We start from the raw sequence: 26,635 nt of genomic DNA on the forward strand, positions 1-26,635 counted from the left end.
TTGGATTTTTTTTCTGTGATCACAATAAGGAGCATAAAATAGAAAATCGTCTGTTACACAAGGCCTATTCTCTCTTTGCATCTTCAGACTGAAATTCTGTAAAGAGGTAATAGCTTTATACAATAAAACGGAAGCTTAGTGGTCACACAAAAAATAACATTGAAATACAATTAGGAAATTAAGTAATATTGTGTGTTTCAAAGGATTGGAAACCTGAACTATAGATTCACTAATAATTTGGCAATGACAGATTCCATGCTGTTCACCTTTAGTCTGGTATTTATACTCACATGTAGAAAAAAATTACCCCTAAATAAAATCTATTACATATCATTTTGTGATATGAACTTCAGGAACAGAAATTAATAAAAGTTCCTGTATCAAGAGCAAATAGTAAATTGCTAGAATAAAGGAATTTTTCCCTTTAAGTTCATTTGGTTTTATTTTACTATTTTGTCAAGGGCAGAAAAATATACATGGGTACTTCAATTACTTTTTTATTCTGACTGAGGAGTATATAAGCAAAAAACTTTTAAATGTATTTCAGTATTCATGACCATCTTGATTTTATGTACTAGTGAGAAAATGACCAATAAAACTTTTCAGAACTTCAGTGTAAGGTTTGATACTTTGACAAGTTGTCATCTTATAAATGCTCAGGTTTTACAATGCATAGTTTACCTAATAGACCAGACTTACTCGTGGAGATATTTTGAACTATTACTTAGGTACCAACTTTATAAAGAGTATGTCGTAAAATCTAACATTGCAACTTATTTAAAACCAAATATAGTTGACCATATTCAAAATACATTTTCACAGAATGGATGAATTAGTTGTTTCTTCAGAGTCACTTATGAAGAGTTGAACATTTTTAAATGTTTGATATCTATCTATAGGTAATATGTCTAAAAACACAGGTGGGCTTATGTAAAATTTTTAAATTTGAAATTATTTTATTTGCAAAAAAAAAAATTAGGTTTTAAGCTTTATTATAGCAAATGAGTGTCAGATTTTGAGTACCAATTATCATGCTTTCATTTTTTGTTTTAAACCACCAAACCAATATTTTCCCTTTATATTTTAATCTTATAGTACAGAAATCTTGTGTAAATGAAATTTTGTCATGTTTCAAATAAAAGAGATCTAAACTAGAACATAATAGAAATGCCAAAACACAGTTACAAAATGTTTAATTTATAACTTATAGTAGGTCTTTTGGGGAATGCTAATTATGTATTCAGAATTTACATTATATCTCTTTAAAGTCTTTGGGCTCTTCTAATGAGGTCACTACTGAACAGTATTGTTCCTTCCTGTTCTGTTTTTAAATGACTAGTCAAATGAGTGATTTTCCTCCTTGTTAAATACTTTAAATCTTGGTTCTTTTAATGGCAATACTTAGGTAAAAATAAAACATTGTATCCTAGAAATCATCCTCTAGCTTTCTCACTGGAAAATCAATTTAAGTGATTTCTCCCCACCCTAATAATGGGATGGGAGAAGGTTTTGGCAGATTTCAAACCCAGCCAGTTTTACATCCTGAGGGATTTGGAAGAAGGAGGAGAAAGTCACTAAAGGCATTTTATCCTCTTTTCGAACCCAGAATAGGCCTAAGAACCCCCTGGATTTCCCTATTTCTTGACTTCTCCCCCAAGCCTGTTGCCACTCCTGTTCTCTGGGCTCATCTGCTTTTGCACACCCTATGCATAAAGGGCGTTTGCTTAAGAAATGCAGGCGCTAACATGAGAATGAGAGCTCCCGCAAAATATGAAGTAAACCTTATGTGCATCTCTGCTGCTCTGCCCTTTGCATGTTGGCTAAAATCTTTACTTATTCAGCTTTGTATTATGGCAAACTGGATCTGATTCCCTCCCTGAGCATTAAGCTGTCCTTGTCCTCTGCAAGATCTAGGCCAGGGCCTGCAATAGGAATGGTGGCATATCTTCCCTGAATGGAAAACCAGTCAATCTACTGTAAAAGAAAATAAAGTTTCCGGACCCTCCAAATTTTTTATGCCAAGGGGGAAGTTAAGCCCTGGAAACTGAGTCATGTAGCATGTATACAACTTCTGCTTCTTAAATTATAGATTGCCTCTCTTCTTCATTCTTGTTTTGTAAATGACTAGGAGAGAGCAGAGACTAGACCTGTCTCTCTTCCAATCACTGATCTTTGTTATAAATTAACTGCCTCTATTGTCCTGTACGTAACTCAGACAAGATGGTGCCCAAACCTCATGACTATTACATCTTCAGTGTTAAATGCTAAATATACTTTTCCTGAAAGAAAAAGGCAACCTCGACTAATCAGATCACTGTAACTATGTATTAAGCCTTATATAGAAAGATGTTAAAATTCTGTTAAGATTCCCTAAATTTTGTCTGTATAAATGATCCCAAACTTCTACACTTTGGAACATTGACTTCCATTCTTTGGAATCTGTGCTTCCTGTGAAGCTTGTCCTCAATCTTTGTGTTTGAATAAACTAACTTTAAACTAGATTCTGATCCTTTTGATGATTTTAGGTTGGCACTACAAGTATTCATTTAGAGCCTATTGTGTGCTCCAGGCTAAGGATTCAACATAATAGGACATTGTCTCAGTTATCAAAGAGACACTCCATTCTCTTCCCCCTATACTTGAGGAATAAACACCCCTTGAAATTGAAATTGTAGTTATGTAATTGAAGAGTTTAGTGTGTGATTGGTGGATTATCTGTCTCTTGTACCTCTTTGACTGCTTTCCATCTTTCCTGGAAGAGAAACCATTTCTTCAATAGATCATTGGGGTAGGTGTTTACAGATCTTCTACCACCTTAAAAACTTGTTAGGACAACCAAAATAGTGGTTAAGAGCTGAAGAATAGAAGAAACATCTTTTGCCTTTTATGAAACACCATCCTTAAGCTGCAGAAGTTCATGTTTTCTTGTTAATAGTTCTTTCCCTTCTAACCACATCTTTCCATAAGTTGACCACATTTTGACTGAAGCAACATTTTGAGTGTAAGGAACAATCTAGATGGTGTCAAATAAGAACCAACCCAATGTGAAATAAAAACCTGGGGTTTTCTTACATTTACAATTCGGGGAACTGGCAACTTTCCCTTACCTCTCAATCATTACCGTGCTAATTATTGTAGGACCCTTAACACAGAATGCCTAGAGCACACTGAGAACCCTAATCTGCAACTTCCAATGGGCTTCTTGGCTTCCTAACTGGAAAGAGGTCCAAGTGCTTCTGCTTGAAAACAGTTCCTTACTGAACACTGAAAAATTTACAGTCCAGGATGATTAATAGGGGTGACCAGGCTCGTGATATTTTTCTTTTACCTGGACTTATGTTTGTGGGTAAAAAATTTACACTTGAAAGTAATCTTCTAAGAAAATTTCTTGACTATGCTCTCAAAGTTATAAGGAAATCTTTTTTTCCCTCCAAGTTCTATTAGCTTTCCTTTAATAAGTTCCTTCTCTGGACAGCCAATATTTATCTTTGTTCCCTCTAATTCAGGCTTATCTTCCCTTAACCCACTGTCTCATCTCTTACTTGTTTTACTTCCTTTTTCTGGCTTGTTATCAGCCATTTGTTTACTTCATATGTCTTTGTACTACCTATAAAACTGTCTCTATGCTGTCTCCAAAATTAGAAAAATAAATCATTTGTTAAACAATAAAGAAGCCATATTCTCTTAATATACCCAATTTCTCTATTAGTCGTTTCTAGAATTTGTACAACATAGTACAGTTCTACCACCATTAATCTTCAATTTCAAAATGGAAAAAGCTTTCAAAACAAATGTATGTTTTACTTTTTGTAATTTGGTGAAAAAACCTATTTCAAATTGATACGAGACTATTTATGGTTTTGATTTATCCCACTTAGTGTGACTATACTCACAGCCACAGATCCTGTTGGGTGTTGTATACTTTATAGTATATGCACATAGTATCCTTCAAAAATCTGAAAAATTCTAAATTCCTCAACACAGCCATTCCTAAAAGTTTTATATAAGGGATAGTGGAGGACCTCTATGTACCCTAAAAATGGGAAAAGTAGAGGGGGGATTTCAATGATTAGCAAATATCAAATGAAAACTTAAAAAAAAAAAAAAAGGTACCAGAGGTGACGAGTGAGATATATCAGGGAGAAACAAAGATGAAATAGACCAGGATCTGATAACTGAAATGATCCTTCTTTGAACTGTGAAGAAAAGTCTTGTCCCTAGTCAGGGTGAATTGACTCGAGATCCCTCAGAAGGGATGGCTCTGTTGGCCCTGTACTATCAGGCCATACCAAGGTCAGAGGCCCCCTCCTTCACCTGAACCTAGCCAGGCGCACCGTATCACCATGTCCTGGACCTCAGGGGGCAAAGGCTATCAGTTAGGGTACCTAACTCTGTCCCATGATATAGGAGCTCCATGAAAATTGGATGCATGAGTTGTGTAGTCAGGAAAAGGCAGGAAGGAGTCACTCTCTGGGCCCTGAAGAGGTCAGCCCGGAGCTTGAATCAGTGAGGCCAGAAAAACGGGTCAGCAATGTGAGTGGTGAGGTCAGATGGAAGAGATTAGGAAGTCCATCAGTGAAGTGGAAGGTGTTACAGCTGGAGGTGGAGGGTGTGCAAGAGATGGGACTGGGGGCGTGTTCCAGACTTTGAACTGGTCTTAAGAGAGTGAAGAGGAGTTAATGTCATGCTGTCAGCTCATTGCCTGTCAGCAAGGGCACTGTCTCTGTGTTTGCTCAGCAGTTAAAATGTGCAACTACTAAGATTCAGTCCTGTGTGACGATAGTTAACAACAACGTATATTGTATGTTTCAAAATTGCTAGAACTGAGGACCTGAAAGGTTGCCAATACATAGCAATGGCAATGTATGTAACTTGAACTTTTGTATCCCCATAATAAGCTGAAATAAAACAAAAACAAAAACAAAAACAAAAAAAGAAATGGTAAATACTTGGGGTGACGTATATCTCGAATATCTTCACTGGATCATTACATATTCTATGCGTGTAACAAAATATCACATGTACCCCATAAATATATACAGATATAATACAAGAAAAAAATCAAACAACCCCATCAATAAATGTGCAAAGGACATGAACAGAAACGTTTCAAAAGAAGACAGAATAATGGCCAGCAAACATATAAAAAAATGCTCAACATCTCTAATCATCAGGGAAATACAAATCAAAAGCACAATGAGATATCAATTAACTCCAGTGCAAATGAGCTTTATCAAAAAGTCCCATAACAATAAATGTTGGCGTGGATGCGGAGATACAGGAACACTCATACACTGCCGGTGGGACTGCAAACTAGTGCAACCTGTGTGAAAAATAATATGGAGATACTTTAAACAGATACAAGTAGACCTACCATTTGATCCAGCAATCCCATTATTGGACATCTACCGAAAAGAAGAAAAGACATTCTATAACAAAGACATCTGCACCCGAATGTTTATAGCAGCACAATTCACAATTGCAAAGATGTGGAAACAACCCAAGTGCCAATCAATACATGAGTGGATTAATAAAATGTGGTATATGTATACCATGGAGTACTACTCAGCTATAAGAAATCATGGGGATATAGCACTTCTTATATTTTCCTGGATAGAGCTGGAAACCATTCTACTAAGTGAAGTATCCCAAGAATGGAAAAACAAGCACCACATGTACTCACCATCAGATTGGTTTCACTGATCATCACCTACGTGCACATTTAGCAATAACATTAATTGGGTGTTGAGCAGATGTGGGGGGGTAGGGGATGGGTGTATACATACATAATGAGTGTGATGCGCACTGTCTAGGGGATGGACACACTTGAAGCTCTGACTTGGATGGGGCAAGGGCAATATACGTAACCTAAACTATTGTACCCCCACAGTATGCTGAAAAAAAAGCAAATATTCAAATTTCATATGAAATAAATGTGACTTATTTTTACAAAAAAAAAAAAAAAAGAAAATGCCAAGTGTTAGTGAGGGTGTAGAACAATTGGAACTCTCATACTATACTGGTGGGAGTATTAATTGGTATAATCACTTTGGAAGATGTTTTGACATTATTTACTAAAGTTGAACATATCCATTTTCTATGACCTAGCCATTCCACTCTTTAGGTATATATATATAATGGACATGTGCACATATGTTAAACAAATGAATATTTGTAGAAGCCCTATTGATAATAACCCCAAAATGAAAATTGCCTAATTGCCTATCAACAATAGAATGAAAAATAAATGGTGGTGTATTCACACAATGGAATACTATACAGCATTAAGTATAATCATTCTACAGTTGTACACACTAATGTAGATGAATGTCACAAACCCAATATGGAGCAGGCAAAGCCAGTCACAAAAGTTTACCTATTGTATGACACCATTTATATAAAACCCTTAAAATAAGCCAAGTTGCTCTATGCTGTTAAAAGTCAAGAATAGTAGGGTGACTGGCTAGAAAGGAGGTTGAGGAGGGCTCTGGTATACTGATAACATTCTTTTTACTGATCTTGTGCTAGTTATATGGGTAAATTCAGTTTGTAAAAATTTATTGAGCTGCTACTTATAATACATATACTTCTCTTTTGGATGTAATACTTCAATAAAATTATAAATAAAACAAAATAAAAAGAAACCGAGAAAATGAAATTAACTATCTTGACTTTTTAATCTCAACTTCTGATATGAGCTGGAAGTGAGTGATCTGTTAATGCTGGAAAACTCAGCATCAGTTTGCGAATCTCTCATAAATGAACCAGCCCCATAGCTTAGATCCTGTGGTTACCAGGAAACTATTGTTCCCTTCTCAGCCTCTGTGGCCTCTTTCTGAGACTACAGGAGGAATTACGTTTATTATCCTGTTAGGTAAATGATACAAAGATGTCAGAAGCTTGGGGATCCAAATGAAGACTCTGTCCATGCTCATTGGCATGTATTATAGGTCACAAGATGCCAGAAGCCATAAAAAGAACAAAGGCTTACTAAATGGTACCTGAAGTGACAATCATTTCTACATTAGCCTTAAGGGTCACAATTCTGGGCTCGTTCTGCCCAGATCTTCTGGTAATATCTATATTAATTCACATGAGATATGGATTGATGCAGTGATGGAGCTGAATTGGAAGGGCTTTTTGAAAAATATGTCAGGGGGAGAAGAGGTTTAACCTATGTTAGTTTTTGTCAATTCTTTTATCATGATGCAAGCAAGTACTCTGAAATTAGCACATTTCCAAGATTCTGTGAAACAGAATGTTTTCTCCCATATCTATATTAACCTCTGACCCAAAGAGGTTGCAGCTCTTCAGGCAAGGTCCAGGTAGTAGGACTTTTGGACAGACAATCAGAAAGAGAATTTCTAGTCACAGTTATAAATAGATTTATGTTTCAAGATTCATATTGTCAAATTCTTTATATTTAACAAAATGATACCAGTGATATATGGGATTGTCAAATTCATGTATCCTCATAAAAATGACATTGATTATTATTTTTATTTTTTTTTTTTTTTGAGACAGAGTCTCACTTTGTTGCCCAGGCTAGAGTGAGTGCCGTGGCGTCAGCCTAGCTCACAGCAACCTCAAACTCCTGGGCTCAAGCGATCCTCCTGCCTCAGCCTCCCGAGTAGCTGGGACTACAGGCATGCGCCACTATGCCCGGCTAATTTTTCTATATATATATTTTTAGTTGTCCATATAATTTCTTTCTATTTTTAGTAGAGACGGAGTCTCACTCTTGCTCAGGCTGGTCTCGAACTCCTGACCTTGAGTGATCCACCCGCCTCGGCCTCCCAGAGTGCTAGGATTACAGGCGTGAGCCACCGCGCCCGGCCGACATTGATTATTGAATATACATATATACTTTTATAGACAAGAAATAGCCCTTCAAAATTTGAAACTTAAAAGAAACCTTGTAGACCACAGTTTTATACATTATAGACATATAATATATGATAATTATATTTTGTAAATATTTTATCATTGTCTGTGGCTTGCCTTTTGAGCTTCATAACATTGTGTTTAAAAGAAGATTTTAATTTTTGAGGAAATCCAATTATTGATTATTTTCTTTTATGATTAGTTATTTTTGTGTCCTAAGAAAACTTTGCTGTTGAATGAAGATATTCTATTATGTTTACTCTAGTAACTTTGTGGTTTCAAAAATGGTTTTATATTTAGGTCTATGATCCAGTTTGAATTAACTTTTGGTGTGGTTTGAGGTAGGCATTGTGGATCTTATATATGGGTCAATGAGGAACTGCATATACTGTGGTGGTGCCATAAGATTATAATGGAGCTGAAAAATTCTTATCTCCTAATGACATCTTAATGATCCTAATCCTGTGTAAACCTAGCCTAATGTGTGTGTTTGTGTCTTAGCTTTTAATAAAAAGCTTAAAAAGTAAAAAAAATAAATGCTTTAAACATAGAAAGAAGCTTATAGAATAAGGATATAAAGAAAAAATATTTCTGTACAGCTGTACAATGTGTTTGTGTTTTAAACTAAGTGCTATTATAAGAGTCAAAAAGTTTTAAAAATTTAAAAAGTTTATGAAGTAAAAAAGTTATAGTAAGCTAAAATTAATTTATTATTGAAGAAAGAATTTTTTAATAAATTTAGTGTAGCCTAAGTAAATAGTATTTATAAAATGTACAGTAGTGTACAGTAATGTCCTAGGCCTTCAGATTCACTCACCACTCACTCAGTGACTCATCCAGAGCAACTTGCAGCCCTACAACTTCCATTCATGGTAAGCGCCCTATGCAGGTGTACTATTTTTTTATCTTTTATACCATATTTTTTACTGTACCTTTTCTCTGTTTAGATATGTCAATACACAAATACAGTATTCAATACTGTAACATGCTATACAGTTTGTAGCCTAGGAGCAGTAGCCTATACTATATAGCTTAGATATGGTATAGGCTGTACTATCGAGGTTTGTGTAAGTGCACGCAATGATATTCACACCATGACAAAATCATCTAACAATGCATTTCTCAAAACATATCCCTATTATTAAGAGACAGATGACTGTATATGATTACTCCAGTACCTTTGCTCATGGAATTAGCTGGGTTTCTTGTTAAAATCCATTTGAATATATCTCAACCATTATTTAGTATTTTCTTTTTTTTATTTATTTTGGTTTTAATATATTCTTTTTAACTTCTTAGAAAGTATAAATCTTCTATTTTTAATTTTTCTTCTTTTCTAATGTCAGCATTTAAAGGTATAAATTTCCTTCTAGGTACTCCTTTAATTGCATCCCACAAATTTCATATGTGCTCTATCATCATTCAGTTTAAAATATATTCTAATTTCCTTTGTGAATTTTGTCATATGTGTTAGAAGTAATGAAAATTTTCCAATTATTATAAGTGCTGGGAATACACCCCCACACACCCACACACAAACCTTGCTTTTATGAATTCTACATTCTGGCATCCCTGTGAGACTGTCAACAAATAAATGGAAATCTTAGTGGCCCAAGGCAGAAAGAATGCATTAGAAATGTGTCTACCCTATCCCTCCGTCACAAATTTTTAATTTTCTAATGGCAAATGTTTAGTCCATGAGAAAATAATTTCCTTGTGCTTTCAGTTTACATCGTCTGGACCTTTTTGTAGCCCCTCATGAAGCCAGGGGCCACAGGTTCCTGGTGCAGTGCTTTATCTAAATCTTAAAGTGGAAGGCCAACCTGGTTAGGGGAGGCGCCAACCAAGAGGGGGAAAGGAGCCAGTTTGAGATAATAAGAAAAGGCCCATAATGTTTATGTTCATTAAGTGAACTGAATTTTCAAGGTAAATCAATATGGTTATATGTGAGCTGTGAGGAAAATAGAGCAGTGTGATATAATAGTAGTGAATTGGATAAAGCTAGCTACTTCAGATTGTATTGTCATCTGGGATTTCATTTGGGTAGAATGGCAGTTGGAGCTCATTTGGAAGCATGTAGTAGTCATCCATGTGAGAGATATGTTGGGTTAGTCTAGGGTGATAATTGTGAAGAAGAAGCCAATATATTTTGGAAATAATGCTGAGAGGACTTGCTAAAAGGTTGAGATGAGTAAGGGGAAGAGAGAAATAAATGTTCCACAGTGATAGCATTTTGGGCTAAACACATGGCTTCCGTGAAAGAAGACTACATGTCCCAGCCTCCCCTGAAACTATGTTCAGATGTATGCCTATGTTCCAGCCAATGGGATATAGGTGAAAATATTCTGTGGAAGACCCCAGGGACTTTGAAGAAACTAAACACCTTCACCATTTGTCATCTTCTTTTTCTTGCCTTCCTTCATTCCATCACCTAGAGTTACCACCTTTCAAGGCCATATGGTAAAGGCTACTCATGGTGAAATATCAAACTAAAGGGATCTGGGTTCCTGTAATTGTAGATTGCCACTGTTACACAAGAGAGAAATAATCAATTTCTGTTAAGACTGATTATTTGGGAGCTCCCTCTTTTCATAGGCACAATTCATTTTAAGGTAATAAGACAAATATTTAATAATTATCTCAGGTAGTCTCAAATTTTTCCTGAGACCTTTAAATTTCCACTGTGTTGAAACTTCTGGTGTTTTTCCTGGGGTAAGGTGGGGTGAGAGAGAAGAGAGGATTGGGAAGATGCATGGCTCTTTGCTTTCTGAGTTCAGTAATGGTGAAAAGGTGCAGCATGGGTCATGGGAAATGTTTGCACTAAAATTACGAAGTCATTTGAGTAAAATTTGAGTGAAAATTTGAGTAATTGTTTGCTACTTGCTTTCATTAAAATTGTCTATAGCATTGTCATTCTTTTTGAAGTAAAAAAGTAAAATAATCGTTTGATTTCAAATCTTTGAATCAGTGGCATGTACAAAGCCACAGTGTGGTTTGTATTATAACGTCAGAGCCCTATTTTCCTCATGTTAATTTTGTTTTATGTTATCTTACTTGGGATGAGGTGAGTTCCAGTTGTATAGCCGGAGATGTCATTCATGCTCAGGTTACCTCACAGCTCAGTCTTTCTCTTTTTCCTAAATTTATTCAGGTTGTGGATTATGCAAAGACTCTGCACAAATTCTTTGTGTTCTTTACCATGTTAAATCATTTACAAAGTGAAGTTCCTTCTTTGATTATCTCACAAAATAAATATCCACTGTAAGGTATTTTAATTTTTCCTAGGCTTATTGGGAATTTGAAATTGGGTGAGTATTACAAACGGCTTCTGACTATATATTAGATGTTATTATTCATAAAAAGATTAAATTTTATATAAATTTTATTTTTATAAAAAGCATTGTATCTATACAACATCAAACTCTTCTTGCTACAACAATTGATAAAACTCTTCAAGGTAGTGTTGAATGATAATACTAGTTGCTGAGATACAGTATGTAACATTTTCCAACTTTATTTCACATGAGACTTATTTTTTCTTTGAGCATCTTATGAGTCTACTGTTCTGTAAATCAAATTTAGTAAAATCTTGACCTAGTCTATGAAATAACACTAAAAATATGTTGACATCTACCAGGAATGGTCTAGCAATGTAACTGGGGCCTTAAATTCTAACTATTTTTAAGCCTTTACCGAGCATCATGACTTTTTGACTCTCAGTATACATTGAGTATAAGTAAATAATAGTCATCATTTTACAGGCTCTATGTGACTTTGTAATGTAAGTCACTAACACTGTTGCTTAAATGGTATAATCATTTCCAGTTCTGTTTGGCCCAAGTTTGCTATAGAAGATTACTTGCATTTTTCTTTAATAATTGACATTTTATAGAATTTCTGATAAGTAGGAAGAAAAATAGTATACTTTATTAATACCATGCTTTTATGATGAAGAAATGTTTTTCCCAGGTAACTTTTAGGGATTGATTTTTATAAATTTAATTAATGTGGATTTGAAGAGAAGATTATGTCGTCCAACTCACTATTTAGCTATTGTTTCAATCCGTGCCTATGAAATTCCCTTGTTAGCAAGTCAATGGTATCGTAAATGCACAGGATCTAAAACAATAAAATGGTTTGATGAACACATATATCTCTATCTATCAATCAGAGTTTCTCAGATAATTGTGATTTATAGGAAAGTTTATGTATACCATGGAATATTACTCAGCTATTAGAAATAATGGTGATATGGCTTCTCTTTGGTTCTCCTGGAGAGAGTTGGAACCCATTCTATTAAGTGAAGTATCCCAAGAATGGAAAAATAAATACCACGTGTACTGACCAGCAAACTGGTTTCCCTGAGTGCACATTTGGGAATAACTCCAATTGGGTATCGGACAGAGGTGGGGGCTGGGGGGAAGGGATGGGTGTATACCTACTTGATGAGTGCGATGCGCACTGCCTGGGGAATGGACACGCTTGAAGTTCTGACTGGGGGGGATGGGTGTATACCTACATGATGAGTGCGATGTGCACTGTCTAGGGAATGGACATACTTGAAGCTCAGACTCGAGGGGATGGGGAGGCATGGGCAATATATATAACCTGAACTTTTGTACCACCATAATGAGCTGAAATAAAAAAAAAAAAAAAGAATCTTTCTATTTAAGAACAGTTACTCTAATACATGATTTTGCCTGTTGTGTTCCAAATCTCTAGTGTTCCCAAACCTTGCTAAATTTGTTTATTTATTCTATTTCTTCCATGAACCTAGGGTGGTTTAAACTTTCCTTTCTTTCACTCTTCCTTGGGTATAAGCTAGTATGATAAAAGTGAGGCATAAAGCATTAGATTAGACACTATATGAATTAAATACAGCTTCTGACCTGAAAGAGGTCTAAGTATGCCAATAACCATTGTAATAGTGAGCTTGTGGTAAAAGTTATTGTAGAAATGCATTTGAGGTATTCTAGGAGTTTAAAGAAGAGACAGGTGGTTTCTAGGAACAGAGGATTTTGACAGGATAAAAGAAGAGGCAGAGTTTAGATAGGTGGTTATGGAGAGAAGCAGACCATTCCAAGTAAGTAGATATAAGCAATAGATTTGTGGGGTGTAAATGGAGTCAGGAGCCTGTTATTGAGGTAAAATAAAAGCCATTGTTTATATAGACATTGAGTGACAGGGCGAACCAGAATAATATCTGGAGCAAAGAGAACCTGGTAGTCAGAAGATCACTTAGGGGTAGGTAGATGGTAATGATAATTTGAACGAGTATCAACAGAAACTGAAAGAAAGGATAGTGGAACCAGATTCTGAACTCCTAGAGGCCTCATATCTTAATCATTGCTTGTATTTGTGGGGTGAAAAAAAGAAAAAGGTAAATGTAGAAGGTGACTGATATTGGTGGCCTGTGGGACTAGGATTGGGATGGGAGACTGGCAGTACCAGTCACAGAATGAAGTCAAGAGAAGGAGTTAGCCTGTATAGGGCATGTGCTGGTGTGAAATGTACCTAATGTTAGCTTCTGACACAACCTGGGACTTCCCAATTCAGCCGTCTACTCCCAGATTTTAAGACAATAAACTGAGCTGGAGGCCACAGAGAGGTTTAGGACTGAGTAATGCTGCTAAACATTAAATCAATTTGAGTATTTATGAAAACATTGTACTATTATCACATTACTAATAAAGGAGGTATATCTGGTTGACTCTTACATTGAAATACATACATAAGTACATATTTACTTTAACATTGCTGGTCATTTAATCTTAGACATTGCTGCTTTGTTCTATTCATAGTCTTTATCACCTAGAATCATGAATAAAAATTACCTAGACACCTAATGTTACAAAAAATTCCAATGTGGGTCAAGAAACTAATTAGTCATTCATGGAACAAATGTCTCCTGAGCATTAATTATGAGTGGCACTGAAACAGTTATGCTGAAAAAAGCAAGGAAACATAAGTTTATTTTTATCTTTTCTCAAATGACTTATAATCTTGGCAAGCTCTAATGGTGTTCTCTGAATCCTAACTAGACCATCATATTGTCATTTGTGTATCACTGTAGATTTTTTTTTAATTTTTAATTTTTTTTTATTTCAGCATATTATAGTGGTACAAATGTTTAGGTTACATATATTGCCTTTGCCCCACCTGAGTCAGAGCTTCAAGCATGTCCATCCCCCAGATGGTGTGCACTGGACCCATTAGGTATGAATATACTCATCCCCTCCTCCCCCCTCCCACCTGCCCAAGGCTATAGTAACCCAAACAGCATGCTACTGGCACAAGAACAGACACATAGGCCAATGGAGCAGAACTGAGAACCCAAATATAAACCCATCCTCATATAGCCATCTAATCTATGACAAAGCAGACAAAAAAATATACTGGGGAAAAGAATCCTTATTCAATAAATGGTGCTGGGAAAAATGGATAGCCACATGTAGAAGACTGAAACACGATGTGCACCTTTCACCTCTCACAAAAATCAACTCAAGATGGATAATAGACTTAAACCTAAGTCATGAAACTATAGGAATTCTGGAAGAAAATTTTGGAAAAACTCTTATAGACATTGGCCTAGGCAAAGAATTTATGAAGAAGATCCCAAAGGCAATCACAGCAACAACAAAAATAAATAAATGGGACCTGATCAAATTAGAAAGCTTCTGTATAGCCAAGGAAACTATCACGAGAGCAAACAGATAACCTTCAGAATGGGAGAAAATATTTGCATGCTACACATCCAGTAAAGGGCTGATAACTAGAATCTATATCATCATAGATTTTGTCTCCCAGACTGGACCATAAGCTCCTTGAAGTCTTCTATTTCCTTTTAGTTGTAATAAGTACTATTGACTATTTGTTGAAATTACTAATCATACAATAGCTCAACATTCTCTTCCTGCAAATCATAGTTTTCAGATTAATTCATAATAATAGGGGCTTGAAAGATGTTACAGAGATCCTCTATAAAAATGAGTAAAATATTACCGTCTAGTAACTATCATAAACAAGTTAAACTTAGTGGTTAATAGTTTATCTCTGCCTTTTTAAAAACTTTTTCAGAAATAAATTGACTCTAGTTCAATAGCTGACATCAACACAAATGGATCCCTTTGTTTTAGAACTCAACATAGCAACAAAAATGCATAAATATCAACCATCAATTAATAACTTTAGCATTTCTCTAATCCCACATGATGTGCTTAAAATTATGAACAGGGCCATACTTGGAGTCAGGGTAGAAGACATGGCCCAAAGATCAAGTCAGCAGGTGCCAAAGCATTCTGATCACCTAAATTATTATGACTTTGTTGAGTGTATACTGTGTAAAATATACTATGCTAGGTGCCAGATAAAAGGAAATATAAGATGGGATGTTGCTTGCCCTCAAGAGCTCACCATTAAATTGGAAGGGATGTAAACCCCTCACCAACAAGAACACAACCAGAATCACGCAGACAAAAAGAAAACTCTCTTATAACCATTTTAAACTAAGTTTTATGAAGAATAATGCTAAGTCCTTAAAATAGAATTGCCTAAAATAAGAAATGAACATAATTATATATATTAAAGGCTAACTACCTACAAGATTTTTTCTTTCTGTGTGTACACACAAGAAAGACCATGTGAAGACATAGTCAAAAGGCAGTGGTCTACAGGCCAGAAAAAGAGGCCTAACCAGACACCAACCCTGACAACACCGTGACCTCAGACTTCTAGCCCCAGAACTGTGAGAAAATACATTTTTGTTGTTTAAATAACCCAATCTGTGGCATTTTTGTTATGACAGTGCTACACTCCCTATAAAAGAATAAACATGAATTTGGCCAGGCACAGTGTCTCACACCTGTAATCCTAGCACTCTGGGAGGCCGAGGCGGGTGGATCCTTTGAGCTCAGGAGTTTGAGACCAGCCTGAGCAAGAGCAATATCCCATCTCTACTAAAAAAAAAAGAAAAAAAAGAAAAAGAAAATAAGAATAAACATGAATCTTACCTTGCAACAATGATGGGACAACATTGAATGTTTTTACATAGTTTAGATTTTTTTTCCTTATTCTATTTACAAGTTCTCCACCTGCACACATGCACACACACGCATACACCCCTTTCTATCAGTAGTAATGTTTAATTAATTATATACATGCTTTCCAATGGCTCATTGTGGGTTTGCTCACCAAGCTCAGAGGGGCTTTATATCTGTATAGAACTCTCCTGTTTCTTCTAGAAAGAAAGGGGAAGGATAAAAAGAGTCTAGGCTGTACCACAGAGCTCCCACATACCATTTTAACACTGTAGTGTTCACTGCAATCTCTTATTATCAATCTCTCTCTCTCTCTCTCACACACACACACGCACACACGTCCACATCCACATCCACATCCACAATCAGTTTGTCAGTTAACTGCCTGTGGTGAATGTTAATGTTCTAACAAACTAGGTATTAACTGATGTAATGAGTGGTATCATGTCAATTAATGGCATTATAAACCATACTTAACAGTTTGTCAAATCAATACCAAATTAAACAAAGGTTAATGCTTCTGGAAGAATTCCTTGACAAACAGTTGTTTTCTGACAGATTGTGATTGATTTTTCTGCTTCTTGGAAGGTAGAACATGTTCTGCTGCCTTAGTAACTATTGACTGTGCATATGGAAAAAAATCATACACACGCATATGTGCACACACAAATTTCATCAATGAAGCTGCACATTTATAGATTTACAGATGGCGGGGTAAGGAGATGGAAGATAACTAAAATCTAGGCCTGATGCTTGTTTTCCTTTGCTTTCTCCACATAGGAACCCTTTTATTGACTTAGGATAAATAAATGAAAAGCATAAAGAGGGATGACATATTTGGGAGTTTCTTTAAATGTGAATTTGCCATCCCTGGCAGTCAGGAATGGTGCTAATCTGGTGGAAGGACTCTTCATGCTGTGGCTATTTACTTAACATTGTTATTTATAAACATCATCTTGGAGCCACCAGGTAGAGGAGTAGAGGAATGCAGATTCACAGAAGACCTAGTGGCAACAATTCCCAGGCAAGATCATCTGTGTTATGTTAGAATGTATTCTCCTACCTGAGCTTCTGGAGAATAACTGGGAAATATTTGTAAGGACAACAAATAGGAAACAACACAATTCTGCCTAATCGTTCTTGAAAGAATGGGTTCACAGTCTATGTTTAAGAGTGTTCTATTTTAATTGGAATTCCCCACCCCACACCACAAGTCCCTTCATTAAGCATAGTGCTATAGGTTTTAACCTTTATGCATAAAGCCTTATTCTATCTTTATTTTTCCCCTCATCACTGCTATGTGTTCTACAGCAAAAAGTTAATGTGAACACATAACTTATTAATGCACCACAGGGACAAAGTGATGGTAAATTCTTTGTATAAGTGGAAAAGCAATATAGTATAATGTAGAATAAAGGACGTTCCACTGAGAGGCAGGAAAACTATATTCCTCTTCTGAGTTTGTGATTTAACTATTAGGCAACCATGGAAAATTACACACATCCCTGTGCCAAAAGGTTCTCATTTGAAGCATGAGGGACTTGGGTGAGATCTCACCTAGGTTCCTTCAGGTGTACCATCATATTCCAGTGATTACTATGTGACTTCTACATGCTAGCTGTGATGCTGAGCATTGTCCCATTTCATTTGGTCATCACCACATCTTTGTGAGGTAGGTGTCTTCATCCCATCTCACTGCTGGAGAACCAAGGCTTGGAGAGAGTAAGGAGTATACCATTGACACGGCCTGCAAGTGGCTGGGCTGGTCTTCTATATTCTACTGACTGTACTGTGCTCCTCACCTGGACCAAAACATTATTAATGGGTAAAGCTATTTTTGTCACCAAAGGTGTCCCTCTAGGATTCTGGATTTAGAGCGCTTGAGAGATAGGCAAACTATAGGAATATATTGAATTGTTGGGGAACCAGGTGATTAATAGCCACTTCCCTGAGCTCCCAGACCTCCTCTTTGTCATTGCCCTTGACACGTTCCCCCTTGCCACCATATAATCCATCCAGAAACTAAAGGGAAATGTCTGACACAGCCATCTAGAACTCTCTCCAGCTTCAGGATCAATCTCCATAAACAGTCATGGTGTCACTTTCCAAGTGCAATAACAAGACATGTGTAGGGGGCATTCATCCACAAGGGAGGTTGAGAAGAGGTGCAACTAGGGTCCAAGTAGCCCTTTCACAGTCTCATGGCCAAAGAAAAAGTAGATGTTGTATACGAGGGCCTTAGGCAACCGTGTTCTCTGACTTGAAAGCCTGCAGGAAGCACTTCCTGAGATTCGGTGATTTCAACTTAAGCCCCTGAGGTCAGACACACTATGATGGTGTCAAGCTCCTGGGAAGAATTAGGGTGATGAGTTGCTGAAGTCTCTGACCTAGTCCTTCTAAAAATGACAAAAGGTTACCATACAGTTGGAAGGCAGATGGCCAAAGGGTTTCTGATAGGCGTCCTCTAACAGCCTGTAAAATTCATTTGATCTTCACTGCTCCAAAGGGAAATATTTTCTTAACTTAAAACCTAAGGCCTATATTGCAGTGACTAGTGGCCCTTTGCACAATGTCAGATGCTCTAATGCAGCATTTGAATATACCAGCACCAGAGGTTAAATGAAGATTGACTCCTCTAAAAGTTCATCTTGAACTAACTAAACTGTTCCACTCCCTTGTTCAAGTAAGAATCAGTGTTGCATTTTGGTGGTCTTATAAATAAAAGTAAATTATGCTTTTTTTCCCCCCTGTTTTTGCTGAGTCAGAAGTACCTTGACATGTCCATCAGCTCTCTTTCAAATATGCTGTTGTTGCTTCAGATCCATGTATGTGAAAACAGAGAGTTGTCTGCATGGGTCATGGTGAGTGTGTTTGTTTGTCCAGTTGCTTGTAGTAGCTAAGCATAACTGGGTCTACTCTATTTGCTCTATAAACCACCTAAGAGAGTTCTCTCTGCAGAACAGTTTCTGTGGATAGTGGCAGGTACTTGAGGGAGAGAACTTTGTCTTCATTGTAAGAAATCTGTTCCCTGAGAGCACCTTGCAGATGATTCTGCATCCACTCACTGATCAATGAATATAGACTGGCAGAATTTCCTCAGGAAAAATTAGGGATAACAATTTGCTGCTTCTAAAGCCTGTTTTTCTTCATGAGGCTCTAAAGGAAAAATTGAACTTCAGTGAACCAGGAGCTTCATTCCTTATTGTTCAGACTGTTTCTCTACGTTGTTCAGTATCATCAGTTGAAATGGAAAAGTGGATGCTTGACTGCTGGTGACTTAGAGTTTTATTGGTTTGACAGATCCTGGCATTTCTATCAGGCGTTGGAAGTCACATGCTCCTTGTGAAGCTGGGTTTCAAAGTATTCGCTGGCTGCTTTTACAGTGTAGCTTAGGGAAAGATCCCCTGTTTTCATTCTCTCTTAGAGCTTACTACCAGTTCTGAGTCAAGTGATTCCTCTGAAAAGATATAATTTGGAAAATCTTCATTTTATGTGAAGGCTGTTTCATTGGAGGATTGTCAGAAAATCTACTGGAAATGATATAATCAATCCAACATTGAACAGTTCAGCACAGGTTGTATTTATGTTCTGGAAATTCACAGCCAGAAAAACTGTGTTTATATCTGCTAGATAGACCTTTTCAGAGTCTATTAAGACCACCTTTTCCTTGGTTTGTTATATAAAGGAAAATTGACCACTATAGACTATGGCCATAATGTATAAACTAAGATGAAAACAGACATTGAAGCCAAAATTCTGATGACAGTTTAACTTTATTTACTCTTTCTTCATAGAGCCCCTTCATTTGAACCCTATGAAGAAAGTTCAGAAATATTAATTAGCAAGTTACAATAACAACATCTTTTCCATGTTTCCTTTCATTATCAAAACAAATACCATATCTAGGAAGCAAGGATTCTCATCTTTAACTGAGAGTTCTCATTAACAATACTATATATCTTCTACTCTCTACAAAACATTCCAGTATGCATTATTTCACTTGATCTTCACAACAACATAACAAGGAATAAATTCTGTGGTAATTAAATTTTGTTTGGTGAAATTCAGTTCTAGAAGAGCTTCAAAAGGAAGGTGTGATTTGAGTTGATCATTGTCGAAGGAAGCATAAATTCTGCATGAGTGCTTTTCTGTAGGAAGATTGCATCTCTCTACATCCAGGGGTATAGCCCCAAATACTGCTGTCTACGCCAATGCAGGTGTTCAAACTGTGCCTCTCTTGTCATGCCCTTTCACCCTTTCTCCTTATGGACATGTCATGACCTTATCTCTTAATAACTATAGCTGCTACTCCCAGAGCTTACTCCCAAATGGCTCAACAAGAAGGCAGAGGATTAGGTTAGTATACTTCCTAGACCAGGAGTCTAGAGACTCAAATTCTAACTCTAATTTTGAGATAACTGTTTGACATTTGACTAATTTCATCTGTTAAAAGGCAAGGAGTGTTGCTGATAAAATGTTCCCTTGAGTTTGGATTATAATCCCAAAAGCCATAATCTGGAATGTTGAAATCCCGAAAGATCAAAATTCCTAAAGTCTAAATGCTTAAAGTCTAAAATCCCTAACATCTAAAATCCTGAAAATCACACAGAATAGCTGCATCATGTTAGGTGGAACTATTACCTTGTTATTGTCTTTATGCAGAAGAAAATGGATTTCAATTGAATCCCCAAACCATAATGAAATATTTGGAATTAAGTGTGATCAGTGCTTCTAAAAGTATATTTCAAGGTGTTACCAATAAAGTTTGTTTTTGCCATTCAGCCCAATGCAGTTGATGGAAAATTCAGATCAGTGGATTGGTGTCATACAGCAATGATGAAAACTTTAGTTTAAAAATGTGCCATTTCCCCCAGTGTATGTTTTTGTCTGCTTTGTCAAAGATCACATGACAGTATGAGGATGGTTTTATATCTGAATTCTTAGTCCTGTTCCATTGTTCTGTGTCTCTGTTCTTGTGCCAGTACCATGCTGTTTTGGTTACTATACCCTTGTAATATAGCCTGAAGTCTGGTAGATTGATGCCTCCCAATTTGTTCTCTTTGCTTAAGGTTGCTTTGGCTATATGGGATCTTCCCTGGTTCCATACAAAGCATAGAATTATTTTTTTTAGATCTGTGAAAAATGATGTTGGTATTTTAATAGGGATTGCTGGGAAAATAGGATAAACACATGTAGAAGACTGAAACAGGATCTGCACCTCTCATAAAAATCAACTCATGGCCGGGCGCGGTGGCTCACGCCTGTAATCCTAGCACTCTGGGAGGCCGAGGCGGGTGGATCGCTCGAGGTCAGGAGTTCGAGACCAGCCTGAGCAAGAGTGAGACCCCGTCTCTACTAAAAATAGAAAGAAATTATATGGACAACTAAAATATATATATACAAAAAATTAGCCGGGCACGGTGGTGCATGCCTGTAGTCCCAGCTACTCGGGAGGCGGAGGCAGGAGGATCGCTTGAGCCCAGGAGTTTGAGGTTGCTGTGAGCTAGGCTGACGCCACGGCACTCACTTTAGCCCGGGCAACAGAGTGAGACTCTGTCTCAAAAAAAAAAAAAAAAAAAAAAAAATCAACTCATGATGGATAAAAGACTAAAATCTAAGGCATGAAACCATAAGAATTTTAGAAGAAAATGTTGGAAAAACTCTTATAGACATTGGCCTAGGCAAAGAATTTATGATGAAGACCCCAAAAGCAATCACAGCAACAACAAAAATAAATAAATGGGATCTGATCAAATTAAAATGCTTCTGCACAGCTAAGGAAACTATCATCACAGTGAACAGACAACCTACAGAATGGGACAAAATATTTGCATGCTACACATCTGATAAAGGGCTGATAACTAGAATCTGTATAGAACTCAGGAAAATTAACAAGAAAAAAATCAAACATCCCCATTAAAAAGTGGGAAAAGGACATGAACAGAAACTTTTCAAAAGAAGACTAATGGCCAACACACATATGAAAAATTGCTCAACATCTCTTATCATCAGGGAAATGCAAATCAAAACCACAATTAGCTATCACTTAACTCCAGTGAGAATGCTTTATTAAAAAGTCCCAAAACAACAAATGTTGGTGTGGATGCACAAAGATAGGAACACTCAATACTGCTGGTGGGACTGCAAATTAGTACAACCTTTATGGAAAGTAGTATGGAGATGCCTCACAGAACTAAAAGTCAACCTACCATTTGATCCAGCAATCTCACTATTTACCCAGAGGAGAAAAAGACATTCTATAATAAAGACATCTGCACTCGAATGTTTATAACAGCACAATTCACAATTGCGAAGATGTGCAAAAAACCCAAGTGCCTGTCAGTACATGAATGGATTAATAAAATGTGGTATGTGTATGCCATGGAGTACTAGTCAGCTATAAGAAACAATGGTGAACTAATATCTCATGTTATTATCCTGGATGGAGCTGGGGCCCATTCTTCTAAGTGAAGTATCACAAGAATGGAAAAACAAGCACCACATGTATTCACCATTAAATTGGTACTAATTGATCAACACTTATGTGCACATATGGAAGTAACATTCATTGGGTTTTGGGCCAGTGAGATTGGTGAGGAGGGAGTGGGTAAATTCACACCTAGTGGGTTCAGTGGCACTGTCTGGGGGATGGGCACCCTTGTAGCTCTGACTTGGGTGATACAAAGGCAATATATGTAACCAAAGTGTTCGTACCCCCGTAATATTCTGAAATAAAAGAAAAATGTTCCATTTGCCTGTGTTGGCATTTCTTCCAGCTGATGAAATTCCAGGAGCTTTTAATGAATCAAAGCTTTAATGAATTAAAGCTGCATTTGGTGAAGAAGCCACCAAAGATATCGACTGGTCCAAATATAATTATTATATGTACATGTTAGGATAAGAAGTTACCAAACAGTGTGACCATTCAGTCACTAGTATTGTTTCTGCCAAATTTATGGTCTTTATTTCAGTACAGGCAGAATGGATTTCTGCATACCCAAAGCAGAATAGAAGGATGGCACAGAAGCAGAGAATACTCATGTCGGTGTATATCAAATCATATAAGAATTTCAAATAGAGCATGGCTATGTAGAAAATGAATGTGAATGTATTCTCTAAGGATAGCCATGTCCTAAAAGAAAAAAAAAAGCAGCTATTTATCATTATGCAAGATTTAAAAATATAATGATTGTGACAGTTGGCCAGTTTTTATGATCTGTATTCATGCAATTGCCTATAATCTATCCCTATAATATGCTTTTTAAATTTTCTTTTTAGTTTTTTGTTTTTCTTTTTTTTTACTATTTTAAATTGTCAGCATTATGTTTTACAATTCACCATGATATATATTTCATCTTCACCTCATTTCCAATACTGCAGGTATATATTGTGTGAAGACTTTTAGAGTCTTAATTGGTTTTATGCCTTTTTTGCAAATATGACTCCATGAAAGTGCATTATTACAATGTTGACTTTGTGTGTAAGCATTGCGCGTATACATAAAAATGTTGAAACTTCTTCAGTAAACAAAGAGATGCCTTTTCTTGTATGTCTGCATTTGTGAAAGATAAAATTTCTTAAGATTGTTCTTTGGGTGACTGGTAGGTTGGTGAAGTTGTGGTAACCCATCGCAGTTTTTGATCAATCTTGTCAGAAAACTTAGGTTGTCCTTTGCAGTATTTCAGATGACTGCAGTTATAAAGGTGGGTGCACACAATTACCAACCATAGTGATATGCATTTATACATTTTGCTTTATGACCTATTTCTTTATAATTATGGCTCATCTGCTCATAACATGTATACCCATGTGACTGATGTTAATATACCCAAGTGTTTATACTTGTAAAAAATATGCCTGTTTTTATTGCCTATTTTATTGTATAAAGTGGTCTATGAAGTGTTCTGTCATGTATTATGTATTTCTCACATAAATCCCCCTTAAAAATGTAAATGCATATCTTTTAAAGGATGTTTTAAATTATTTTTTTTCAGAACTATATTTTCAGGATTTTGATCTTTCGAGATTTTAACATTTGGGATTATGCCACTCAGGATTGTCTTTTGGGATTATGATCAGCTCCCAATTCTTCAGGTGTTCTCTGTCAGTGTAGGGCTATTTACAGAGATCCGGACAGGGTTAGGGAAGCCTATGGGAGATGTTGAGGCACCCAGGGACCTGCAACAACAGAAACGTCCACCACACCTGAAGGGGACAGGCATTTTGGCAGCCGACTGGGAGGAGGAGCCTTGCAGAAGGGGTAGCTGGCAGGAGCTGCCAGAACTGCCCAAGCCTGGAAGAGGTGAGAGGAATAAATTCCATGACCTCACTCTCCTCCTGCCCTCCAGGCTCTTGCTGGTGGCTCCCACTGGCCAAGCCCAGCAGGAGTCAGAGGGCAGAGCAGCCCTGTGGTGCACACTGCAGAGCTCAGCCTCCTGGGCACGGAGAACAGCAGAGAAGAGCTGTCAGTAGATCTGGGGCGGATGGAACATAACCCCCACAGACCCCAAACCATGATTATTTTTGCATAGTTTTAGCTGCCGTTTATTTGTTTGATCATTTATTCATGTAAACAGCCTTTATTTCCACCTCTATTCACAAATGCTCCCTGGCAATCCACTGATGGAGTAGCCCATTTCACGTATCAGCCAGTTTCTCTACAAGAGCTGAAAAACATTGCTTTTTATTTGGTGGCTGGTTGAACTTTATAAACTCTGGTTTAGAAACTAGGGCCATATTTTTTTGGAGAGAATACATTTATATCAGTAACATAGTTTTGGTAATCCTTTAAAAATAGGTGATATTAGAAAAATTATAACTTGGGTAACATGTGTTTAGGGTTGTTGAATTTATAATGGGGAACACTTAAGTGTTTGGAACTTTATGACTAGCATTATTTTATTTAAAATTGCAAATAAAAGGATGAGTAGTATAAATCCCTGATTTTATTCATTATAAGAATCAATATATTTTTATTTATTGGGAAGTGTGTGTGTGTCCATTTCCTGGCTAATGGCCCCTCTTTTCTTCCAATGAATAGACATAATCAAATTCTTATGAAGCCAAATAGCATGCTATGCAATCGTATAGGTTTTACTTGCTTATATTGGACCTGATGGAGCTGCTTCAGCAGTGTGATGGAGGATTTTCTGTACCTAACTTGAGGGACTGCTCGCTCTGATTTGCCACTTTGTTACCACCCCAATAATCTATTGACATGCCCAGGTCTCTAAGGTTCCAACAGAATGCAGAAGGGTACAATGAGTCTGCAATGCCACATCAGATCTAACTTTAGGTCTCATGTTAAATAAACCAAACAGTAAATATCAAGTGAAGAAAGAATATTACCTACCAACTCCAGGTTTTAGAATCTGTGCTCTTTTATTTTATTGAATTAACTTCTGAACTGTGAACTTGCTTTGTAACACTATAACACAATCCATTTCCTCAGATGTCAAAATGCATTGTGTCGTCAAGCCTGTATTTTAAAAATTTAACAAATAATATTAGGAGGCTCCTATGTGCAAGCACTCCCAAGGGACCTGTGTGGCCTAACAGGGCAAGTGGTTCTATCTGTGGTAGAGATGGGGACACCGTTGACATTTAGATTTCCACGTGGTTCCCCAGGGATGTCGTGCTGTGAAGAGCCGCACAGCTGCCAAACTGAAAGGCAGAGCATCAGTGCAGGTGCACAGGCCACGAACGTGCATTTGCGAAAGCTGCACGGAAGGTCCGTGTGAAGGAAAACAGGGGACAAGGGGCATGTCATGAGGTCACAGTGGAGAATGGGTGGGGAGGAGAAGCCTCGGGTCTCCTCTCCTATTCCTCACTCCTCACAGGAGATTGTGGAGACCTCGAGATGCTATGGTTTCAGACCTCATGCAGGAGGCATACGGGGGAGTCCAGGGTGTCCACATCCATGAATAACTAGTCAGCAAAAACAGAGGAGGAAAAAGGAGGATACTTTCTACTCGAGTCCTTAGTGATCACAATGCATTGTGCTGCTAAGATCTTATTTAACTCCACTCTGGTCAGGGCAGTAAGCAGTGGCCTACAAGGTGTCATCAGGGTGGTTCCAGGACAGATGTCTGTTCCCAAATGCCTTCCACATAAACTACCCCCAGCCTACCCTCGCCCCTTCTTACCCCTCCCTGCCACCTGTATAAAGTCCCACATTATCTCCCTTAAGGAAGAGTACCTGAAGGTCCCTATTAACACGTGGGGATGTTAACCCACATGGGTCACGGGTTAGTATCCATTCAGATCTGGAGCACAGATGGTTTATTGGTTAGTGAGATGCTAACTAATACCACATAGAGAGAAGGGGACACAAGGCGGGGTCACTGCAGTTAGAATGGGGAGGCAGGATGTTTTAGTCAACATCAGGGTAGCCAGGAGAATAAGGGGCTTGGCTCTCAAGGATAGGTGGGACAGAGCGAGAAGGGGCAGAGGGGAGTTTTGACAGGATGAATCTCCCAAAAGCTATTTGGGCCCAGCCCTTCCATGGTGATGTAGCTCGCAGGGAGACAGCCCAGCAACCGTCTCTCTCTGAAGCAGAGCCAGGGAAAGGCAAACAAACCATATTTAAACTCATCTCTGAGTCCGTTTCCTATTGGGATTTCTTAGCGCTCTGTTTTTAATTTCCCTTGATTCTGCTTCTCTCATGTTCTTTTGTGATGAGTCTTCCCTCTCCTCTCAGGAGAGATTTGGGAATA

This window comes from Eulemur rufifrons, chromosome 30 (assembly GCF_041146395.1).
Source record: "Eulemur rufifrons isolate Redbay chromosome 30, OSU_ERuf_1, whole genome shotgun sequence".
NCBI classification, from domain to species: Eukaryota; Metazoa; Chordata; class Mammalia; order Primates; family Lemuridae; genus Eulemur; species Eulemur rufifrons.